Source organism: Adiantum capillus-veneris, chromosome 29 (assembly GCF_014529385.1).
Source record: "Adiantum capillus-veneris isolate H3 chromosome 29, ASM1452938v2, whole genome shotgun sequence".
NCBI classification, from domain to species: Eukaryota; Viridiplantae; Streptophyta; class Polypodiopsida; order Polypodiales; family Pteridaceae; genus Adiantum; species Adiantum capillus-veneris.
The window spans coordinates 88,928,965-88,955,040 of record NC_140959.1 but is presented as its reverse complement, the minus strand read 5'-3'; the positions used below and the strand labels follow the sequence as shown (position 1 = coordinate 88,955,040).

The window sequence follows — 26,076 nt, the reverse complement described above, 5'->3', positions numbered from 1 at the left end:
ATACGATTTGCAAAATGCATAAAGCTAATCAAAGGTACTTAGAACATAACACTATAAAGTTTCTAATTTACATTTACAACAACTATGACAAGTCACAATTTTAAAAAACAACATAATTTTTTATTTTCAAAATTGATTTATATAAAAATAAAAAAATAATCATAAAATGGTATAAATCAAAATAACTCTTTTTTTTAATGATCAAATGTCATTATCTTTTTTTGTAAATGATGATTTTTAATTAATAAAATCTATAAAATAACAAAAGCTATATTTTTTTTGAATTTTTTCCTTGTTTAAAACGTTATGTGTACGTAGTACATAGTGTGTTTAGATTGCTGAAAAAATAATGTGCATTTTTATTTATTTGCATGCATGTTTATGTGAATGTGTGTGTGTGTGTGTGTACGTGCGCACGCAAGAAAAGAGAATGATAGAGCACTCACATATGGCGTATTTGAGCAAGAAACACTTGAAGAAATGTTGCCAAACCTGCAAAACACACACATACACACAAAAGTGAACAAACCTACTATGAATCTTGAAAAGAAGCTTACCTTGTTGGTGGGGGGAGTATATAAGTGGAAATCAAGTCTGAAAAGCCCTATGGCAGTAGATCTGCAACATTGAGGATGATGAGAGCAAGGAAAGACATGAAAGAATGAGCAAAATGTGCAAGAAAAACCTGCAAGTTTTGTTTTTGCAAATTTGTCGATACGGGCGTCGATATATTCATTGGAATGCGCACCAAAATCGACGTTGAAATATGCATTGAAATAGGTGTTGGTATGCGAGCCAAAATCAACATCAAAAATTTAAAATTTGATTTTTTTAAAATTTGGTCTCCCTCCAGTTTTACCCAACACATATACCTACATCCGCTGTGAGCGGGATGAAAACACACACAACGCCTCTATAACGACCCGACACACACTCTTGGAATGATACACACACACACACACTATGGGGCACCACTCGGCTTCCACAACACACCTGGCCGAGACAGGGAACACACCTCTGGAGTGAGAGGAGAGAGACTATCGACTTGCCCACTCCCCACACACACACACACACACACACACCCAAAACACTCAGCTCAAAAGAGGAGAATTTCTGATGTTTAGATACAAGTGAGCTTGGGCCAACACCAATGGGGCAAATAGCTCACACAATATGGATAAAAGATACCAGATACAATCACAAATTGGAGCAGAAGCTTCGCTCATAGGAGAAACTTACATAGCCAAAATAGCAGAAAAACAGTGAGGAATTTGGCAAAATGGACAGTGCCATCGCGTCCGAAACGGCTCAAAACCCCAGTCTACAATGTCAAAGTGCTCAAATCCGACCTCGGATGAGCAGTTTACGGCCAAAACAGGCTCCAAAAACCCCAAAAACACACCTGCGGTTGTTCCTCCTCTCTTCTCCACGTTTTTTCTGGTCTTCTCTCATTTTTTTCAGTTCCCACACTTAGTTTTATTAGTTGGGAACCCTTGGCCTTTTAGATGACCTCAAACGGACCCTGAGCAGGCCAAAAACTGACCTCGCAGTGCATAGTTGTCACCTTTTTGCATCATCCGCACACCTGGCACTCATTTCTTTTCAATAATGCGTTTCGCACCACGTGAAGTGGCCCCAAAAAATGGTCCTAATGATGACCTTTCTGCATAACTCTCACAAGAAAAAACCCACATTGTGTCCGTACTTCTCCACGTGCAAGTATTGACCCCGTTCGACCTCCTGACGCCACTAGATGCCATCTGACGCACCTGCTTACCTTATGTCATCGGCCCGCGGATAGCTTCCTCGAGAAGTTTTACGTGCTAACAACTCCTCTTTATTATAGAAAAAACACAGTGGTACTGGTAATAGTGAAAATCGATGCACTATGTACACCCTGTCTTACCTGTACACCACGTAACCACCTGGCTCTGAAAAATGGGCAATTCTTTATTTGATGCACCATGCATGTATATGTACATATGCGCAATCCCTTGCTCCAAAAAACTCCTGACATAATTTCCCATCCCCTAGCCTGCTAGATCATTCATGATCAGCAGCAGCAAAGAGAGATATGAGACTCGTCGCATCATAAGTCTCCTCATCCCTCACCAACACTGCTTGATCCGCAGACAGCTCATCTTGCTCCACCATCATCAATCATGATACAGTTTAAGACGCAATCCATTTACCCTTGACTTATGTAGAACACCATCCAGGTTAGCCAGCTGATATGTGCCATTTGGAAAACACTCCACTACCTTGAAAGGGCCTTCACACTTAATTTGAAACTTTTTTTGGAAGGTGTTGTCCAACTTACTGTTGTAGCACAAAACCAAGTCATGTTTCTTGATACCCTTACTTTTGACCTTTTCATTTATCTTTGCCAAAGACTTATCCTGCATCTGCCCATAATGCTCCAATGCACTCATCCTATCCAACTGAACCTCTTGTAACTGCAAGAGCCTCTCTTTGAATGCATCACTAGGCGGCCCAAGCAACTTCTCTAACATCTTGACCGCAGGCAACTCTACCTCCACAAGCAATAGTGCTTCCTTTCCATACACCAAATGAAATGGATTAAACCCTGTACCTGTCTTCACCGAAGTATGGTAAGCCCATAATGCACTAGGAAATTCCAAATCCCAATTCTTTCCTTGGTGCTCTGTCACTTTAGAAAGAATTTGTACCAACTCACCATTGAATCTTTCATTTAAGCCATTACACTGCGGGTAATAAGGAGTGGTATGCTGGTGCCTAATCTTCATCTTTGCGCATAAGAAGTCTAGCAGTTTAGCTCTAAATCCTGGCCCCTTATGTGAAAGTAGCTCTAATGGCACCAACACTCTGTAAAGCTCCTCTCGCCAAGGTACACGTCTCAACACGAGATCAGCCCCTTTCATGTATAAGACATCACCAATCAATTTGTACATGTATGCTCTACGCACAAAGCCATACTTCTTAGACTTCTGAATCTCCTTTGGAATGATTCCTGTTAGCAAAAACTCCTCTTCTTGAGCCAAACTTTCCCGGCCATGATAAAGAGGTAAAGTGGTCCTCAACACGAATAGCTCCCAAATCATGCCTTGAGCTGCTTCATGTGCCTCTCCATTTAGAGCACGTTCAATGTGGCCGATGCTCCATGCTTCGAACTTTTTTAACAGGCCTTTAATTATGAAGCACATTTCCTTCAATGAGGTGTTCTTGCTCTTCCACACACCCAGCACTTGCTTCACCACTAACAAGGCATCACCTTTTATGCTCAACCTTCGAACCCCATGATTCAAACAAATGTGTAATCCAGCTTCCAGAGTAGCATATTCAGCCTCATTGTTACTATGAGCATCCAATTTGAACCCTCTCTTGCATACTAGCTTCCCCTCTGGATCATAAAGTGATATACCCCCTGAAGCTGCATCATGGCTCTTTCTGTATGAACCATCAAAGAACAACACATGTGCATTTCTGATCTGTGGCACTTCTTCAACTACCTTTATCACCACCTCTTCCTTAACAATAAGGGGATTCTCCTTGTAGGTAAACAAATCAACTAGGGTATCCCTTGTACTATCTTCCACTAGAAAAGAGAACTCAAACTCTTGCAGCTCAATTACCCATTTCTTCACCACATTTGACATGTTAGTACCATTAATTAATTGTGGCAAAAAGGCATAACTCGTCAAGAAAACAAAAGGTCGTGGTAGCAAGTAATGACGAAATTGTCGACAAGAAAATATTACACTGGCCATCACTAGCTCTACTTCCGAGAACTTTCTCTCCGCTACCAAATTCACTCTGCTTGCACAATACACTGGCCTCATATAATGGCTGCCCTTCCCCTTTTGCAATAACATGGCTCCAATGGCATCATCCCCTACAGATGGATTTACATAAAACACTTTCTCCCAATCAGGAGCCTGCATGGCTGACAACCCCCCTAACACCTTTTTCACCTCTTGAAACACTTCTTCACACTTGTCATCCCATTGCAATGGATCATGCTTTGCCACTTGCTGTAATGGATAAAGAAGCTGCGAAGAAAATGGAATAAACCGTGCCATGTACTTCACTTTGTGTATAAAAGTTGCCAATTGCTTCATACTCGTAGGTGATGGAAGAAGAATAATAGACTTAACCTTATCTGGATCAGCCTCAATGCCATTTTCGGACACCATATGGCCCAATAACTTCACCCTTGGCTGTGAGAGATGACATTTATTTGGATTTAGTTGTCCTCCACATTCATTATATCGAGCCAATACCATCTGCAGCTTCTCATGATGTTCAACCCTACTGCTGTAGACACAGAAGTCATCCATGAAAGCTTTAACACAACTACCAATGAATGGTTCCAATACCCAATTTTCTCTCTCTTGATAGAAAGATGGTCCATTTGACAACCCAAATGGCAATACTGTGTAGCAATAGCAGCCCCATGGCGTAATAAAAGTTGTCTTTGTGCACGGTCTTTAAGAGCAATCTTCAATTGAAAATAGCCTGAAAAACCATCACACACACTGTACCTCTCATAACCAGCCACTGAATCCAAGATCTGATCGATGAATGGAAGAGGATAAGGGTTCTTCTTAGTGGTTGAATTTAAGGGCTTAAAATCTACACAAATCCTCCACTTCCCATCCTTCTTTGGACTGACTACAACTGGACTCACCCATTCTGTGGTCAACACAGGGACTATGAACCCTGCCTTCAATAACTTGTCCACCTCTTCTTGCAAGGCTTCCATTTGCTCTTGACCCATACTTCTTAGCCTTTGCCGCACTGGTTTAGCACCTTCTTTCAGCTCTATATGCATCTCTTCACCCTTGAACCCTCTGATCTCTTCATATGAAGTAATGAACAAATCAGGAAAACTAGCCAGCATGTGCAAATATATCTCCTTCTCCATAGCTGAGAGGTCTACGCTGATCATTTGTGTCATCAATTCCTGCTTCTTTGACAACTCAACTTTGGTTTGCATCAGCCCTTCAATCACTTCATAAGGCCCTTCACTTTCATCCTCGACTTCGTTTGCAAATGCAATTAAACCAGACTCCTAGATTTCTTTATCCATCAAAAGAAATGCAACATCAGCATCCTCATCATTGTTGGTAGTGCTATCACTATACTCATCTGTCACCGTGGAAGAGTCTTCATCACTAGACTCATCCTCATCTTCATAAAGCTCCTCTAATCGTTTCCTTGTGTCCATATTGTATAGCCTTTTGGTACCTGTCTTTCCATACAGGCTAATTGTACCATGTCGCCAATCTTGAATAGCTCCCACTGCACGTAACCATGGTCTGCCCAGTATAATAGGATATGCTCCCAACCCTGCTGGCATCACATGAAAATCAACCACTGCCTTTGCATCATATGCCTCCACTTCTAAGCTCTTTACAACACCCAAGCATTTTACTTTTTGATGGTTTGCCAATCTGATCCAAAAATCTGACACCCCAACCATTGTGAGACCCATCTTCTCAACGCATGAGTGTGTTATGACGCATATTTGGGCTCCGCCATCCACATAACCTTGTCCCAAATTTTTCCTTTTATGCCACACATCTACTATATGGACAAATGTCTGGTAGCTCATCCATTGCCAACACCTTTACTGAACCTCTCTCTGGCTCTTTCTCCATTGGGTTAACCATCCTCTTCCACTGTCGCTTTAGCTTAGGCACCATCTCTATAAGCTGCCCAAAAGTAACATCTGCCTTCCTGCTCGTCAGATCCTCCTTCAAGTCATAGCTTAATTGCCCATCCCCTAGTGGAAAATCTGAAACATGAAACTTTCAACGAGCTCTCCTTTTTCTCTTGGCCTTGACATCCTCGCCTTCATGACTCTTTCCCTTCTTCTTACTAGGACCTGGGGCAGTTCTTCCTTCCTTATCCTCTGTGGTCCTCTTCCCAATAGGCATCACTAATGTATGCTCTAGCTTTGATGCCTTCTCCAAGGTGACTACACTTAGCACTTTTGTCTTTCCCTTTTCCTCTTGGGTTAATCCACTAGTTCCTTCATCTCCCTTAATTTTGATGCCATAATCATTTGACCTAGTTAACACGTGTCTTGGCAATGGATACATGTCTCCCCCCATCCTTGGTGGCTTATCACATTGCGGGCTGATGTGACCCAACTCTCCACAATTGTAACATGTGGGCGGCTGCCTCCAAAACCTACCATTGCTTTGTCCAACACCATTCCTAGGCCTTTCTTCACCTCCTGGCTGATTTGCAAACCTCCCTCTACCTCGATTATTTCCCACTTGACCTAGCATGTTTAGGCTGAGATTCTTCATCAAATCTACCACTTGCCTCATGTCTTGCCTTAGCCCATCATCTTGCACCGATGTAGTGACCACTACTCGCATAACCTGAGTAGTAACAGGAACCTCTGGTTCATGATGAACCCCTAACATGCGACCTTGTAAAGACTCTATAGGCTGAAATTCAGACCTCATGGGCAAAGACTCCACCCCTAACTGGCTCATTTTTCTCAACTTCCACTCTTTGTTCCTTGCTACCTCCAATGCATCTTCATATGTCCTAGGCTTCTTTAGCTCCACTCTCCAACGTATATTCTCCCAAAGACCAGCCAAGAACCTGTCCTTCTTCATCATGTCAGGCGGGGGTACCTGTGGTGCTAAGGCCTTGCACATTCGCTCCCATGCCAATGAAAACTTACGTATGTATGCATCTACTGGGTCACCTTGCTTCTGCACCAAACCTTGTACTTCTTGCCACACTTTGTCAGGATCTTCTATCTTCACAAACTCCACTTCCAATCCATGCCTTAGATTGTCCCAACTCAATCTTATGGGTGGATCAGCCACACGCAACTCCTCTTCAAATGCTTTGGACCAAACTCGTGCATCACTCCTCAAACAGATTTGGAGAAGACGTAGCATCTGCGCAGGGTCATGAATCTGGTTGCTAATGCAGGCAACCTCCATCTTTTCCAGAAAGTCTTCCACATCTTCATCACTTCTTCCATGAAACTCCAGATAAGAGAAAGCCATGGCTACCCAAGTTTCAATGCTTTGAGAACCCCTTTGAACACACATGCAAGAACCCAAAACTTTTACTGACTCAATTCCCAGAAACTTCAATGGAGCTCAACTTTAGATAAGGACAAACACATGCACATCAAATGAGTTTTCATAGTTGATCATCGGAATTACAACAGGCAAAGGACATTCCAGGATCTCTCTTAATCTTCTTGGCCCGAACATAAAGACTATGTGCTGCTGGAAAAAAAGCTTCCTAGACACATGAACATTTATCTGGATTCTTTGAGTTAAATGAAAAGGAGTGAATTGAGGGCCATTTTGATCATCCATTAAAGCCAACCATGCATCTCCCAAGAAAGCACACCTGTCTCACCCTCTGATTTTGCCAAAATTTCAGCAGCATAACAACATAAATGGCTCAAAAGACCAAAAAACTAGCCATCACAACTTGGAAAAATTTTGACAGAGTTTCCCCAGAAGTAGAGCAGTGACAACCCAAAATATAGACTGTATATGTATGCATAAACTGTCAACAATAGAACCCGAGCATCAAATAGGACTCACTAGTACATAGCCTATGGCGAGGTCACGAAAAGGGTTATCCAGCTACCTGTATCAACGAAAGGATCTCCACATTTGAGAATCCCCCAGCTTAATAAAACCTCACGCTATCGACCCTCACACGAAGGCTAATGCAAATCGTGTATAGTCAAGTCTCAGAAATGACTATCTTCCAGACCAAGTCTCAGAAATGACTGGGACTGACAAATAAAACCATATATGGCTCCACAAAGGCGTACCATGGAAGTTTCCACAAGTAACGTACAATCCAACAGAAAATGCGCTCAAACAGGTGCCAAGTGATTCATACCCACAACAACTGCAAGTGACACCAGTGCTAGTATATCACTGTACTCCAGCTACCTGTACCTGTGTGAATCACCTGTACCTGTACCTGTCCCTGTAACCTACAACCTGCAACCTGTAATCCCGAAGCTCGAAGCTTGAAGCTCGAAGCAGAAGGTACTCGAAGAAGATCCTCAGTGGGGCACCAAAAGAATGTGAGCGGGATGAAAACACACAGAGCGCCTCTATAACGACCCGACACACACTCTTGGAATGATACACACACACACTATGGGGCACCACTCGGCTTCCACAACACACCTGGCCGACACAGGGAACACACCTTTGGAGTGAGAGGAGAGAGACTATCGACTTGCCCACTCCACACACACACACACACACACACCCAAAAAACTCAGCTCAAAAGAGGAGAATTTCTGATGTTTAGATACAATTGAGCTTGGGCCAACACCAATGGGACAAATAGCTCACACAATATGGATAAAAGATACCAGATACAATCACAAATTGGAGCAGAAGCTTCGCTCATAGGAGAAACTTACACAGCCAAAACAGCAAAAAAAAGAGTGAGGAATTTGGCAAAATGGACAGCGCTATCACGTCCGGAACGGCCCAAAACCTCAGTCTACAATGTCAAAGTGCTCAAATCCGACCTCGGATGAGCAGTTTACGGCCAAAACATGCTCCAAAAACCCCAAAAACACACCTGCGGCTGTTCCTCCTCTCTTCTCCACGTTTTTTCTGGTCTTCTCTCACTTTTTTTAGTTCCCACACTTAGTTTTATTAGTTGGGCACACTTGGCCTTTTAGATGACCTCAAACGGACCCCGAACATGCCAAAAACTGACCTCGCAGTGCATAGTTGTCACCTTTTTGCATCATCCGCACGCCTGGCACTCATTTCTTTTCAATAATGCGTCTCGCAACCACGTGAAGTGGCCCCAAAAAGTGGTCCTAATGATGACCTTTCTGTATAACTCTCACAAGAAAAAACCCACATTGTGTCCGTACTTCTCCACGTGCAAGTATTGACCTCCTGACGCCACTAGATGCCATCTGACGCACCTGCTTACCTCATGTCATCGGCCCGCGGATAGCTTCCTCGAGAAGTTTTACGCACTAACAACTCCTCTTTATTATAGAAAAAACACAGTGGTACTGGTAATAGTGAAAATCGATGCACTATGTACACCCTGTCTTACCTGTACACCACGTAACCACCTGGCTCTGAAAAATGGGCAATTCTTTATTTGATGCACCATGCATGTATATGTACATATGCGCAATCCCTTGCTCCAAAAAACTCCTGACACCGCTATTGACAACGAAATTTAGGCAATCTCTTGTAGTGAGTTAGCATTATTGGGAGTAGCATAGATAATCATCCAATTTAGAAAATAAAAACAATTAGAGGCAGTGATGATCACTAGGATCATCGCTATTTTGTTTGGTATCTTTGATTTAACTACCTTATTACCGTCCATAGTTATATATATGTCTTTTGGCATTTATGACCAATATTGTATGTTTATTAATGATTATATAGTGAGTTGTTCCATCCTAATATTTGGTACTTCATTTCATTTATTTTTTTATTGGAAAAAAATAGATAAGCGATGCAACAATCAACATATATAGTTTTTGAAGTTTTCGAAATATAGAAGTGTTTGTGTGTGTCAATGCAAATGTTTGTATGTGTTTTTGTATCTTCATATGCATGTGTATATGTGTTTATGTTTTGCATATGCATGTGTTTATGTATGTGCATGTGTATGTGTATGTGTATGTATATTTCATATATTTTGTAAGTAGAGAGAGAAGGACAGTGAGAGAGAGAAAGAGAGGGGGGGGGGAAGAGAGAGAGAGAGAGAGAGAGAGAGAGAGAGAGAGAGAGAGAGAGAGATTATCTAGCATGTATCCAATTATGGTCAAGACAATGCAAAATACGAATAGACTAACATCCTTGAAGCAACTTCTTTTTGCCTATTACATAAGCAATGCCAGATTTGAAAAAAGTATTCAAGATGCATAAGCCACATCCATGCATTTCAAATAGAGATGGAATAGTGGAATATTGTTGCAACTAGTGATTTGAAAACTTCTTGGCATCATTACATACAGTTTCATCTAGTAGTGTCATATTTACTCTCTACTTAGTGTCTAATCACTTGTGGATGCTCTGTATGTGTGCTTAATTGTAGTGTTTGTGTGGACTAGCTATAGGGATGCTTAGGCATACATTTCTTCTAAGTAGATTTCTAGTACTTGTGTGTATGATTAGTCATTCATTCTCTCTGAATAGATTTCTATGTACTTGTGTGTATGATTAGGTTCCATTCTCTCTAAGAAAGATTTCTATGTACTTGTGTGTATGCTTGATTAGCATATGACTGTTAGGAATTTGTAAGAGATTAACATCTTTTTCCATGTGTTTGAGAGATCAAAAGGAGTTTTTAAGCACATGTGGAAGATTATCCCTGATTTATGGCTTTTCCTCTTCATAGAAGCTCTCTTTGATCCTAGATTCACCCCGGGGGATTCACCATGGTTTTTTTTTACAAGTTACATAAGCGTATAACTTAGGGGCAGGCCCCAAATACTTTATCTCCCAAGCTTAAAATAAAGGAGGGGGTATCATATTTATGGGGGGGGAGGGGGGAAGAGGAGGGAAGTGAGAAAAGGGAGAAATGAGAGGAAGTTTTGTGTTTTAAAATCATGGCTTCCCAAAAGAGTCTGCCCTCAAACTTGTGAGTCAATAGCTACAAAGATACATGCAAGGACTGACATTGCTTTGTATCAATTTCTTGTTTTGTGATTATAGTCCATTTGTTAAGGGATGAAAGCTATAACAAAATTGTATTAGATGCAAATTTACATGGAGAACCTAGCACAACTTTATAACCATGTTTTTTGTGTAATTTAGATGGGTCATAATTGGACAAGTAGCTAGAGTGTAGGCTGAACGGGCACATAGTTTGAAAGTCAAACTAAAACGTATTGAGGGTACATCTATCAACAGAAGTGGTTTCTTAGTATGTTGCCAGTCACTATGCTACACGCTCTTTGAATAGTTTTACTCAGTTAGATCATGTGAGACCTAAATTTTATATGTAAGATAGGAGAATGATAGTTTTTTGCATCCATTGTCGTATAAGCATAGAAAGAGGGTCATATTCTATAATTTGAGTCGTATATAGGGGTTTTATCAAAGTTGTCCGCTCGCAGGTGGCGTCCCATTTTGTATATAGAATGAAGCCCCCGGGAGATTCACCTCTTTTCTTCATCCATCTATGGCTCTCATAGCTCTAGTTTGTGATCTCTCCAAGCCAAGGTAAACATTGGCTCCACTACCAAGGAATGATTATCTAATCTTTATAGCCAATTGAATGTTGAAAAGAGTCAAATTCATCACTAATATTTCAGTAACTGTGCTAAATTTTAGAGTGTGTGCAACTTGATTGGGTGCATGTTATGGATGTCTGAAGTGTCTATTTTCATAGAATTGAAGCGAAAACACCGTAAATACCCCAAATTTCATTTTAGTTTCTTATTTATCTCTCGGGGGGTGCACTATGTAATCAGGTTGATGTACCACGTGAATTCAATAGAAGGGTTTTTTTTTATGCAAACATATTTGGAAAGTTGATTGAGATACATTAACAAAAGGGATTTTTATATCACATTTTGAAAAAAAATCATAAAATAAGGGTCATTTTATTCTTTCAAACATGTTGAAAAAGGGGTTTTGTAATTACCCCACGAATGCATGTTATATAGGAGGGTTCTAAATTATGCAACCCTCGAGATTTATCTCCACTAATTTCATATCACTAAAATGCTAATTTCACTACTTTCTCCTAATTGTGAATCTAATAATCAATTGGCAATTATGGGGCTACATATAGATAAAAGTCTAATTGGAGGCTTCAAATACAATCTAATGTTGTTTCTTTGTGCTATTCACCTTCAAAGTTTGTTGGATTGCAAAGATTTTTAGAGATAATCGGATGGAAATACACACAAATCCACTTGTCTATGTAGCATTGTTGGCTAGTGGAGCTTAACTATGATCAACTCTCGGGGGGTGCACTATTAAGGAACTATTCATATTACGTGCATTCAAAGGGTATTTAAAAAACCCCTTTACTTACATGCCTAAGGTGATAAAATGACCCCTTTTTCTTCAAGCATTTATGGATTTTTCTCTAAAATCAATTAAAAACCCCTTCTATTAACATATTTCTATTAAAATTTTAAAATCTTGGCAATTAAAAAATCCATTCATTTGAACTCACATGGTAACTTACATGTCTAATAGCTGAACCCTTTGAGGATCAACTATGCCTTGCTTTGACATAATTTTGTGAGTCTATTTTGTCATTCTCAAGGCTTTTAATTTGTCAAACTCCTTTCGTTATGCTATTGGATTTGGTCAAGTTCCGTGTGTGCATTGAAAATTGGCATGTCCATTACGTTCATTTATGTATTGGCATTGGTAATTTAGTATATTATTATGTAGATTGCAAGTGTGTATGCACTAATTTACATGTGTATGCATCTAGTTTTTAGTCAATTTATGCATATTATTATTATTGTGTGTGCACATAGATATTAATGTGTGTGCACTCTTATTAATCATTTACATTCTTCCTTTTCCCTAATTTTGGATGGATTTTAGGTCTAGCTTGACACTAAATTTTTCTAGTTTCGGAAAATTGTGTTTTGAATTTGATTGAAATTTTATTATTGCTATTTATAAAACTCAAATTTTATGTATTTATAGTTTCAAAAAACTGGAAAGGTTTGTTACCATATACATGTGGTAGTGATGTGTGTGAACACATCACTACCACATGTGAACACACTAGGACTGTCGGGGCATTTTTTTCCTCTTTAGGAGGTTTTTCCCCCGTGCATTGTATATACGCCCATCACTCTAGGGCTATCTATATTTCCATTGCATACCAAGTAACACACTCTCTATTGTGTGCCTTGAGCTTCCTTCGTCTTCTCCAAGCTGTGTGTTTCTCTGCAACCCTAATTCCAATAATTGGTATCAGAGCCTGGTACGTCCTCCCGCGCTTAGTCGCCAGCTGCTCCAGCACACGCCTGTTCATTTTCTCTAATTACAGTGAGGTTTAGTGAGTGTTCGCAGGTTGAGAAATATTTTGGGAGAGCTCATAGAGCTTAGTTTGCTCAGATTTCTGATTCGGGCTCATTTCGGCCTCCATTTCCACTACACATAGGTCTGCACATGTAATTTCATCATTTTGTGTAGAATTTTTGTTAGTGCCCTTTTTTGCATAACAGGTGCCTTACAGTCTTCTACGGTTTGTGCTATATAGCACGTGTTGTTTCTGCTTTGTTCCTCCTCTTTTCGGACAGTTTTCACATCAGGTGCAGCATTTACCATGGCTGACAACAACAAAGATGTGTTTAAGATGTTTGCTGCTGAGGACAGGTTAGATGGGGAAAATTACCCTATCTGGGCTTATATGATGCAACACATTCTTGAGTCAAAGGGCATCTGGAATATTTTGCAGGGCATTGATGTACGTCCTAGTTCTGAGGATGTAGACGATGTTGAGGATGTTGCAGGTCTTGCTGCAAGGATTGCTGCAATTAGAGTTGTTTTCCCTACGGTAAAACAAGCTCGTTGGAATGTAAAAGATGCGCAAGCTCATGCATTGAATTGTCTGTGAAGCGCACCATTGTTCCTCACATCAGTTCAGCAAAATCTGCAAAACAGCCTTGGGATATTTTGGCTGGTCTTTATGCAAGTCACAATGAGGCTAAAATTGCTTTGCTGCGTAAAGAGCTGGAGTCGAAGATTATGCATGAGGAAGATGATATGGACACTTTCCTTGCTAGTGTCAACGATATCAATGAGCAACTTATTTCTGGAGGTGGTCATTTTTGATAGTTCCCTTCTGCAGACTGTTCTTGATGCCTTACAAGATTCTTACCAGACTTTTGCTAGTACCTGGAGACTTATGACCCAAGGAAATCCAGAAGTTGTCAAGTTTGATGCATTATGCACATTGTTGTTGCAAGAGTCACTTTCTAGAAATAACAGGACTAGACAACGTGCAGTTGAACAAGCTTTTATTGCTTCTCAAAGAAAGGGTGGTAACAACAATGCTGCCACTTCTTATGGTTCTACTGCGAGTGGCAAAAATTATGTTCCTAATGCTTCTGCTGGCAGCACTTCGTCATGCAATTCTGATGACAAGGGCAAAAAGAAGATGCATTGCCATTATTGTAAAGCTAATGATCACTTGATCAAGTCGTGTCCTAAATTAAAGGCCAAAGAGACTAAGAAGAAAGAGGGTGGTTCCACCGCAAATGCTGGTTCCACTACAAATGCATCCATTGTTGAGTCTTCTGTAAAAGGAGACTGTAATGTTGATGTTGATGCAGAATGGGCTTTTAGTGTAGAGTGCACTTACAAGCCTACTGTCCATGATGCATGCATGTCAGTTGCTACAGATTCGCATGTGTGATATTTCGATAGTGGTGGTACAAAGCACATTACCTCACATCGTGAATTGTTCACCTCTCTCGAGTCTATCCCTCATGGGAATTAAATCACTTGTGCCAACAATGCCTCTTATCCGGTTCGGGCGCTGGAAAGATTTTGCTTATTGTTGCTAATGGCAGTTCTTTAACACTTGTTGATGCACTCTATGTACCTGGTATCAAGAAGAATCTTTTGTCTGTATCTACACTTGCTAGACTTGGACTTGTAGTCAAATTTGTGGATGATAAATGTACAGTTCATGATCTCTGTTTTGGTGATGAAATCATTTCATCTGGTCTTTTGTGGCATGGGCTATATAAGCTCACTTTGTATTGCAGCTATGGACAAAATTCTACAAATGCAATTGCACATTCAAGGGCTATTTCAGCTGCAAAACTTTGGCATGCACGTTTTCGTCATTTGAATTTTTCCAGTTTGCTGCGTTTGCAGAAATTTGATATGGTTGCTTCTTTGCCGCCTCTTGAATCACTCGTCAAACATGTTTGTGAAGGCTGTATTTTGGGTAAGATGCAGCATTCTAAGTTTTCAAAGGATGGTTCATTTCAGGCCACATACAGGTTGCAGCTTGTGCATAGTGATGTTTGTGGGCCCATGCAAACTCCGTCCTTGGGCAATTACCTTTACTTTGTGACTTTCATTGAGGATTACTCTAGGCATGCATGGGTATTTCCGCTTAAAGCAAAGTCCGAAGTTTTTATGTGCTTCAAACAATTTTTGGCAATGGCTGAAAATGTCTCAAGATATACTATGGGAACCCTCTGTTCCGATCGAGGGGGGGAGTATATGTCTCATGAATTCAATGCATTTCTGGCTAGTCGTGGGATAAAACACCAATGTACAGTGCCTTATACACCTCAGCAAAATGGTGTTGCTGAGAGGAACAACGGGTCACTTATGGAAATGGCACGATGTATGGTCAAAAGTCAAGCTTCGCTGCATTCTTTTTGGCTTGAAGCCATCATGTGTGCCACTTATGTACTAAACAGGTGTCCTACGAAAGCTTTGCAGTCTATTACTCCATATGAAGCATGGCATAATAAAAAACCTTCTATTGACCACATGCGTGTTTTTGGCTGTTTGGCATATGCTTTAGTGCCACAAACACAACGCAGAAAATTGCATGATAAGGATGTCAAATGTATACTTTTTTTGTTATAGTGCTGAAAGCAAAGGTTACAAGTTGTATTATCCGCAAACAAAACATATTTTGGTTTCACGGGATGTAGTGTTTGTAGAAGATTGTGTTCAACCCTTGCTGTCATGTACTAGAGACAGTAATGTAAGCTCACAGGACATTTATGACACTTTGTTGCCTCTTTTTAGTGGTGGAAATACGAATTTAAGTTCCAATGAGGCAAATGTACAGCCTATGGGGGGTTTCTCAAAATGTTACAGATCAACCTATTACTGATGCAGATGTACATGATGTACATAATCAGGAAAGGGCTGAAAATGAGCAGGCTAGAGGTATGCCAAAATGGCTGGTGCACACTTTGCATGACAGTAAATTGGATGCACCTTTGTCTAGTCGTACTCGTTCAGGCTCTCGCTATGCATCTTATGCATCTAATTGTTATGCTTTGGCTCTGCCTAGCTTACATGATGTTGAGGAGCCTCTGTCTTTTGATGAAGCACAGAATTTAGAAAATTGGATAGCTTCCATACAATCAGAATGTGATGCACTTATAGAAAATGACACATGGACTTTATGTGATTTGCCTCCTAGTAAAAAGGCCATTGGTACGAAGTGGGTTTACAAGTTGAAACGCAAGCTGGATGGTGAGATCGATCCCCATAAGGCTCGACTTGTTGCAAAGGTTTATGCACAACAAAAATTATGAAGAGACCTTTGCTCCCACTTGACGTATGACTACTGTGTGTTTTCTATGTGCATTGGCAGCTCATTTTGGTTGGGATGTACATCAATCAGACATTGTTACTGCTTTCTTGAATGGTGACATATTTGAGGAAGTTTATGTAACACAGCCTCGCGGTTTTGTCAAGAAAGGACAAGAGGACAAAGTGTGCAAATGTAACAAGGCTTTGTATGGGTTGAAGCAATCTCCTCGTGCTTGGTATGAGAAAGCTGACATTCATTTGGTCAAACAAGGCTTTCGTAACATTCCAACAGAAAGCACATTGTATGTAAGCATGAGGGTGATGTACTTCTCATTGTGGTTCTTTATGTAGATGATTTGCTGATCACTGGACCAAATGAGAGACATATTTCTGAATTTAAGGATGATTTGAATGCTCCTTTCAAGATGAAAGATTTAGGGTTGTTGCATCATTATTTGGGCATACAATTTAAGCAGTGTGATGGTAGTATTGCCTTGTGTTAGAAAAGTTACATAGAGACATTGCTATGTAAGTTTGGACTTGAGGATTGCAAACCTATTGCCACTCCCATGGAAACATGTTTGAAGTTGAGTCTACATGATGCTGGCGATCCTGTTGATGTCACTCTTTACCAAACTGCTGTTGGCTGCCTCATTTATGTATGCAACACGAGGCCAGATATTCAGTTTGCAGTCTCACAGGCCAGTAGATTTATGCATAGCCCAGGGCCTAAGCATTGGCAGGCTATCAAGAGGATTTTTTGCTACCTTAGTGTCACTTTACCTCTTGGCTTGTTTTATCCCAAAGGGGAATCATTGCCACCAGATTTAACATGCTTTTTCGGACTCAGATTGGGCTGGTTGTTTTGACACGCGAGTGTCCACAAGTGGTTTTTGTTTCATGCTTGGAAGTTCATGTATATCATGGTTGAGCAAGAAGCAACCTACTGTGGCCACTTCGAGTTGTGAGGTTGAGTACAGGGCAGTTTTCACAGCTACGGTTGAGTGTGTATGGCTCAGACGCCTTATGGCTGATTTGGGTGTTGGACACAGGACATTGCCAACACTATCTACACTGACAATCAGAGCACATTGGCAGTTGCGAGGAACCAAGTTTTTCATGCTCGCACAAAGCACATTGAGTTGCATTACCGCTATGTCAGGGAGAGGCTCTCAACAGGAGAGATCAGCTTCGCTTATGTGCCAACACAGGACAACCTTGCAGATCTTTTCACAAAGGCATTGTGTCGTGAGAAGCTCGAAGCTTTCTACAAAGCTTTGGGCTTACTCGCCTTTGTGGACTGATCATGTCCTCAGGGCATGGCACTTCCCTTTACTCATGTGCCAGCTCTCATTCACCGCATCACTCCAGGGGGGATTTGTTACCATATACATGTGGTAGTGATGTGTGTGAACACACTAGGACCGTCGGGCATTTTTTCCCCAGTGCATTGTATATACGCCCATCACTCTAGGGCTATCTATTTTTCCATTGCACACCAAGTAACAGACTCTCTATGGTCTTCCTTGAGCTTCCTTCGTCTTCTCCAAGCTGTGTGTTTCTCTGCAACCCTAATTCCAACAAGTTTTAGATGTTGATATGAGTCATTAGCTTTTGATGCCTTTGGTTGTTTCTCCTTGCTTAAAATACTATGGATACTCCATCTTGCATAGTTGAATTGGTCTACCTTTCATTTTGTACAGAATATATATGCTTCTTGAGTTAAAACTATGCTAAAACTAGTGCTCATTTTGGTCTTCATTTGCACTTGGTTTTAGCCGCCAATTGACTTCTTGTATGAGCAAGTCTTCCCCTTATCTTGTCGAGTTAGAGAAACTCCATCATCACACAATATATGGTCATTGATTGAGGTTGTCTGTTTAAATTTCCAACACTTTACATTGACTTGTTCATAGTTGTCGTTGCAATGACTAACATCTTCCATCTTGGTCCTTTGATAATTTTCCCTCTTGGAGAAGCACAAAATAAAACTATATCTTGCATTATCTTTGTTGATATTTTGTCTACAGTAATGGATGCCTTAATTGTTGGGAGTTCCGAAATATTTTGAGCCTTTGGATCTCTACAATAGAATCTACCAAGCTCGTCCATGTACACCATGCCAAATTCCAAGTGTTACAGAATGTCCATTAGGTGGTCACATAACTCTTGGTAGCTCACAACATTAATTAGTCTTATATTACCTTGAAAATGACAACAATACACTCTACTACTGATATTTGTAAAGAAGTTTGGGTGACCGCACATTGGTTGCACTCTCACTAGCATTATTTTCTTGTACTATGGCCATCTACGGAGGAAAAATACACCCTATGATTTTGTGATGAACATAAAGCAATCATCACTCTTCACCTTAGAGTCCAAGAAGCTTGTTGACATCATAATGCATGGTAACTCTTGCAAAAGACATATTGGAATCAAAACTAGAACCCTTATATAGGCTTGAGTATTCATGGTCAGTTTTAATTGCGGTTTGGCCAAAGATTTGTAGCTACTTCAATAAGATGTCGATTTTAGTTCATTGATCAACATTTCAAAAAGATTCTCACTTATGTCATGGTACTTGTCATATTTTTTTGCTCATTACATCTCCCCCAAACTTGTTTGTGATGGATGCAATTAGACCCTTCACTCTTTCCTCTTACCAAGTGATTGACCAGTACCCATGGTTAGTCACATCACTGCTAAAAGAGAAATAAAGAAGTGTTTTTTTTTTGTCACTATATGTAAAACCTATCTATCATGTGTGTTCAAAACCCCTTAGCTATAAAATTTTCACCAACAAGAGAAGGGGAATAAAATATCCCTATTGTTGAACCAACGGTGTGCTCAGAATTTCATTCTGAGGTCATCTCGGCCACCGTTCGGCTTCGACAAAGGTCTGCGCAGGCCATTTTCGACTACGTGGTCTCGGCGGGTGCAGATCCGACTCTGCAAATTTGGGGTTTTCGGCCTACGACTGCACGTGCTGAGGATATCGACACTCCCAGAGTGTTGATTTGTGGCTGTCTACACATCGAAGGACGGCTCACAGTTCTTGGAGGCGTGTCACATACGACACGGGCGCATCTACACACAGACTGTACTTCCACATGGGATGTATTGTCAGAGATGATGTATGTCTGTTGAGGGTTTGCTGGCTGTGAGTCACGCAGCAAACAACCGCCGCAGCGGTTACAGCATACAGTGGGAAATTTGTGAATGTATGACTTTGTGGGAAGTCTATGTACTGTCAGATTTACTGCAGCCTTTGTTGAGGGTCGAGTGAGGTTTTATTGAGTTGGGGGATTCTCGAATGTTGAGATCCTTTCGGTGATACAGGTCTTGGAGCGATCCCTCGAGCACCCTTAGATAGGCAGCTAGGATGTATTGACTGTGAGTTAGACAGTTGGGATTGCATCTTTGCTTTACTGCCGTTGAGGCATTGTCGCAGTCTATGCTTATAGGATAGTGACAGGACAGTCAGAGACAGTACAGGTGCAGGACAGGTTTACCCGCAGCTTATAGTGTCAGAGAGACAGTGTTTTTTGAGCTATTTTTTGGTTTGTTTTTTAGTACACCATAGCCATTTTACAAAGGAGACTCTGCCGAAATTTATGCAGAATCTGAAGCTTTCTTGGTTCATTTGACAGGTTGATATTGGTTCAGAGGTCAGTTTACAGGGGAAACTCTGCCGAATTTTTCCCAGGAAAGTAAACCATTGTGAAGCGTAGCTATGGCTGGATCACAGGACACTGCTCTTTACAATATCAAGAAGCTGGATGGAACCAATTTCCCATTGTGGAAGAAGCAGATTTGGCACGTGTTGGTACAAAAGAAGCAGATAAAACCTATAAAGCTCAAGGGGATAAAACCAGAAGATATGGACGAAGATGAATGGAGCAAAATGGATGAATTGGCACTTTCTACCATTATGCTGACTTTGGCAGAAAGCATTTACTTCAATGTAGCAGACGAGATGTCGGCTTATCAAGCATGGTTAAAGCTGAGTGATCTTTATGAGAAGCAGAGTGCAGCTTCACAGGTATACTGGCTTAAGAAGCTTGTTGACTTGAAGATGAAAGAAGTGACACCTATGTCCAATCATCTGAATGAATTCAACACAATCTACAGTCAGTTGTCAGCTCAAGGTGTCAAGTTTGATGAACCTGTTAGAGCTATGTTCCTGTTGATCACATTGCCGGAAAGTTGGGACACTTTTCGCACAGCTTTGAGTAATTCTGCACCTCCAGATGGTTTGAACATAGCAGGTGTAGAAGGAAGTATGCTTACTGAAGAAACCAATAGAAAGACAATGGACAAAGGCAAAGGAACAGCCTTAGTTGTCAGGGGAAGGACCAAAGAAAAGTACAAAGGTGGAAAGAGGAATCAGTCTCGTAGCAAGTCCCGCAGTGCTAAAGGCAAGAGTGACATAGAATGCTACCATTGTGGCAAGAAGGGTCACATGAAAAGAGACTGCAGAGAATGGAAAGCAGAAAAAGGCAAAGAGAAAGCTGAAGACCATGGTGAGAAGAACAAGTCCTCAGTGAAGATTCAAGAAATAAATGTGACAAACACTGTTGCAGAGGATGACAGTCTAGTGTCAGGAGACATCTACTTCTTGAAGAATACAATGGACTCAGGTCTTCTTACAGCATCTGATGGAAATGCACTGAGTGACTGGATTATAGTATCAGGGGCATCACTTCATGTGTCTCCAAACAAGGAGTGGTTTACTTCTTATGTGACCACTAAAGATCATGTTCGGCTAGGCAATGGGCAGACATGTGAGATCTTAGGTGTTGGAGATGTTCAATTGAAGTTTCAGAATGGCTCTTCTTTCACGCTGAAGAATGTGAGACATGTTCCCGCAATTACAAAGAGCTTGATCAGCACAGGTTTACTTGATGATGCTGGCTACGTCACCATTTTTGGACAGAACATGTGGAAGATATCCAAGGGTTCTATGACAGTAGCACATGGAGTAAAGTCTGGAGGACTTTACATGATTTATGTATCAAATGTCTCTAAAAATGTAATCAATGTAACCGAGCAGTCGAACGTTTCTTTGTGGCATAGCCGGTTAGGACATATGTCCAAGAAGGGAATGGAAATCTTGTCTCGTTCTGGTTATTTGCCTGGCTTTTCATTTAATGATTTTGAATTCTGTGAACATTGTCTGTATGGTAAGCAAACACAGCAGCCACATAAGCATAGAAGCAATAGAAGAGATACACAGTTGGCACTTGTTCATAGTGATTTGTGTGGACCTATGCCTAACCTATCTTTAGGGGGAGCTTCTTACTTTATGACATTTATAGATGATTACTCGAGGAAAGTATGGGTTTACTTTCTCAAGCACAAGGATGAAGCGTTTAGTGTTTTCAAAACGTTTGTGACACTTGTGGAGAATCAGAGTGGCAAGAAGCTTAAATGCTTACGCACTGACAATGGTGGAGAGTATGTTTCAAAGGCCTTTCAGGACTTTTGTGAGTCAAATGGTATAAAACGTGAACTTACTGCTCCTTACAATCCTCCTCAAAATGGTGTTGCTGAGAGGATGAATAGGACCATACAAGAGAAGGTCAGAAGTATGTTGTCTAATGCACAGCTGCCAAATGGGTTTTGGGCTGAAGCTGTATCAACAATTGTTCATCTTGTAAATAGATCTCCTAGCAAGGTTTTGCAGAAGGATTCAGTGCCAGAGATGGTATGGTTAGGCAAAATGCCCTCATACAAGCATCTCAGAGTCTTTGGCTGTGAGGCATATACTCACGTTCCAAAGGAATTTAGGAACAAACTTGAGCCAAAGAGTAGAAAGTGCATCTTTCTAGGCTATGGTAATTCTGGTGAGATGGGGTACAGACTTTGGGATCCCGAATCCAAAAAGGTTGTCCGCAGCGATGATGTTCACTTTAATGAATCCAAATATCATTCTAAACCAGAGAGGGTTGAGGAGATTAGAAGAGTTGTCTTCCAAGAAGATGGACCTGCACGTGCAAGACAAAATGTCAAAGCTCAAGAGGAGCAAGGACAGGATAGAGTGGAACCACAAGTTGTGGCTGAGCCTGAGCCACCTATTGTGCGTAGATCTGGACGTGTCACGCGACCTCCTGATAGGTTTGTTCCATCTATGAACTATGTCATGTTGACTGATTGCAATGAGCCTTCATGTTACAAGGAAGCAGTGCAAATGAAGGACTCCAAGAATTGGCAATTGGCCATGCAGTCAGAGATGACAGCTCTGCATAAAAACAAGACATGGAAGCTAGTTAAATTACCACAGGGCAAAAAGGCTCTACCTTGTAAATGGGTTTACAGGTATAAGATCACCGCTCATGATAGTCAGCCAAAGTACAAAGCAAGGCTTGTTGACAAGGGCTTTAAGCAAGAACAAGGCATTGACTTTGATGAAGTCTTCTCTCCGGTGGTCAAGATGACTACATTGAGATTCTTTCTTGCATTGGTTGCCATATTAGATTTGGTGTTGCACCAAATGGATGTCAAGACAGCATTCTTGCATGGTGATTTAGATGTGGAAATTTACATGCAGCAGCCAGAAGGTCTTGTTGAGAAAGGCAAGGAAGATTGGATATGCCAGTTGTTAAAGAGTCTTTATGTCTTAAAACAATCACCGAGGGCATGGTACCATAAATTCCACAAGTTTATGCTTTCTCAAGGCTACAAACGTGGTGAGTTCGATCACTGTCTATATACAAAGAAGGCTAAGGATGGTAGTTGGCTGATCCTTATTTTGTATGTGGATGACATGTTGATTGCTGGAAAGCACTTGGAAGAAATTTCAGCTTTGAAGTCAAAGATGGCAAAATCGTTTGACATGAAAGACATGGGTGAGGCAAGTCATATACTTGGTATGCGCATTGAGAGAGACAGATCAAAGAAGTTGATTTGGTTATCTCAAACAGAGTATATTGACAAGGTTTTGCAACGTTTCAATATGGAGAAGGGAAAGGCACTGAGTGTTCCATTGCCACCATATGTGAAACTTAGCAAACAAGATTGTCCTGTGTCTGAGGAAGAACAGGCCGAAATGGATAATATTCCATATGCGTCTGCAGTGGGTGGTTTGATGTATGCAATGATTGCTACTCGCCCAGACATTGCATTTGCAGTGGGAGTAGTAAGTCGATACATATCAAACCCAGGCAAGAAACATTGGGAGGCAGTGAAAGGAATATTGAGATACCTGAAAGCTACAAAGAGTATGCGTATATGCTATGGGAGTCAGGAGCTAAGTGTAAAGGGTTTTATAGACTCAGATTATGCAGGTGACTTAGACAACCGAAGGTCTACGTCAGGGTATGTCTTTACATTGGCTGGTGGAGCAGTATCATGGCGTTCTAGATTACAAGATTGTGTTACTCAGTCTACTACAGAGGCTGAATATGTTGCAGCATCAGACGCATGCAAAGAATCAATTTGGCTTAATCGACTAGTAACAGATTTGGGAATCAAAGAAGAGATGCCTGTGTTATATTGTGATAGTCAAAGTGCTATACAATTGGCTCGCAATCCAATTTATCACTCAAAGACAAAGCATGTAGATGTGAAGTATCATTTCATCAGGGAAATGCTCGAGGATAAGCAACTTCATCTTGTCAAAGTTCACACCACAGAAAATCCTGCTGATCTACTTACAAAAGGACTTCCCTCAGAGAGCTTTGCGCATTTTCGCAAGTAGTTAGGTGTAGGGTAGTACATCACTTCTCTACATCTCTTGTATATTAGCTTGTATAGTAGCTTCTCTCACACTTAAAGTACCACATTGGACTTTAAGTGGGAGGTTGTTGGGGTATAAAGTCCAATGTGGTCGCGCAGGTAAGTGGGCGGGCCGCCAGGTATGTACACATATTCTTTTGTAAAAACCTAATAAGAACTCACTATGCTCTACACATTACAGTAGAGCGAGTTCACCATATCGTCGTGCTCTTCTTCTCACACTCTCTCTCGTGTCGCACTTCCGCTCGTACTCCTTCATTATCAGCTCAAATTTGGCATTGACATTGGTTTTCTTTACAAAAACACATTTAATGAGACTTCCTTGACAAAACCAATACTTATGTCTCGATGCAAGAAAATAAAGCTTGGTGGTGAGTAAACTCTGAAGAAAAAGTTTCTTAAGTTATTTATTTTGTTAAAGAATGAAACTTAGTAATCTGTAGTCATTGTGGCTGTTTGAAATGTGTGGATGAGTGTGGTTATGAAAGGGGGGAAGGGAGAAACAAATAGATTGCGTGATAGAGAGAGAATTGAATGGGAGAAAAGAGAGTAAGCAAGGAGATGGTGTATGTGTGTTTAAATCATAAGAGAGAAAGAAATTATGAAACAAAGAGAGAGAAGGAGAGGGAACGAGACTCGCCTCTAGCTCGATACTTGAAAGCCTTGTCCGTTTGTGTAGAGAGAAAGGGGGGAGGAGAGATAAGAAAGAGAAAGAGGATTTGGCAACAGAGGCTAGAGAGAGGTGATACTAGAAAGAGAACACTACAAAGAAAGAGAGAGAAAATCAATAGTTTTTATGTGTTGTCAATGTATGAGCCACGGAGGGGGGGGGGGGGGGGGGGGGGGGGGGAGAGAATTGGCACTTACCTTCCACTAAGACTTGCATGAGGGAATAGAGTGAAAGAAAGCCGGCTGAGATATTTTACTGAGGAGGTGTGGCTCATTGCTTTTATAATAAACATAATTTCAAAATAAGTAGATTTCTCCCTCCAAAGTTAGTGCTCACAACAATGCATTTGAATTTTGAAATATAGTTTTCCTAGTGAAAGATACAATGAGTGAGAGAATGAAGAGATCATGGAGAGAGATAATGAATGAGAGTGAGTTGGTGTGTTCAAGAGTAAGTGTGTGTGTGTGTGTGTGTGTGTGTGTGTGTGTGTGTGTGTGTGATATATGATATGTGTACAACAATGGTTGTGGATGTGCACACAACCAAAAGCAAAAAATCCAAATTCTCATATACAACCATTTAATCTTGCACGCACACTAACTTTTAAGAGCACACGCACTGACGATTAGACATAAAATTATGTGCATACACACATAAACTAGTGCACACTGATACTCATAATTTTTGCAGACAATCACTCAATTAGCAATTTCAATTTTATCAATGCTCAAAACTTGGACATGTCAATGCTCAATTAACAATGATGCTTAAAACACGCATGCCAATTTTCATTGCATAGACATCAAAATTAATGAAACTAGTGAAAGTTAGATGGCCTAGTGGCATGAAAAATTGGATTAATTGAAATCTTAATAAGACCAAAATGGATTGTGGCTTGAAAATTGGATCAATTGAAAGGTCACAAATACCAAAATGGACTTACAAATCCATGTCCAAGCATTTGCAAATGAATTCTATGAACCAATGGTGCTCCACAAACACCAATGACTTCCATGAACCAGTGGCACTCCACAAGCACCTTCATTAGTGAGTAAGTCTGCACAAATAACCACAAGAGTCAAATGCATTCAACCTCCAAAGAATATTATAGTCCAAGCCTCTAATCAGCTAAATAAAATGGTGTAGACACCAAACATTAGTCTAGCTAGGAGAAAATTAGTTCATACATTAGCCAAAATAGAGTGAAGTTAGAGAGCCATGGGATAAATCTAGAGAAAATTGAACACATTGTATCACGCACACACATCCAAATCCCAAAACTAAAGAGAAGTTAGAGAGCCATGGGATAAAACTAAAGAAAATTGAATACATTGTGTCATGCACATACATCCAAATCCCAAAAATCAAAACACACATACCAAACCTAGTTTAATTAGAGATGAAATTAGT

General features: G+C 40.7%; 1 long non-coding RNA gene across 2 annotated transcripts in view; it reads right to left on the bottom strand.

Moving 5' to 3' along the window:
- LOC147419552 (uncharacterized) overlaps positions 1–26,076 on the bottom strand; it is a 108,483-nt gene that overhangs the window by 80,168 nt on the left and 2,239 nt on the right. Inside the window, exons 3-4 of one of the 2 annotated variants that reach the window (XR_015187103.1) lie at positions 25,610–25,723; positions 447–492 (exon numbers count right to left, since the gene is read on the bottom strand). This is a non-coding gene — a long non-coding RNA (uncharacterized LOC147419552). Of the gene's footprint in view, positions 1–446; positions 493–24,869; positions 25,724–26,076 lie in introns of those variants that run through there. The other variant, XR_015187102.1, reaches the window with a different exon arrangement.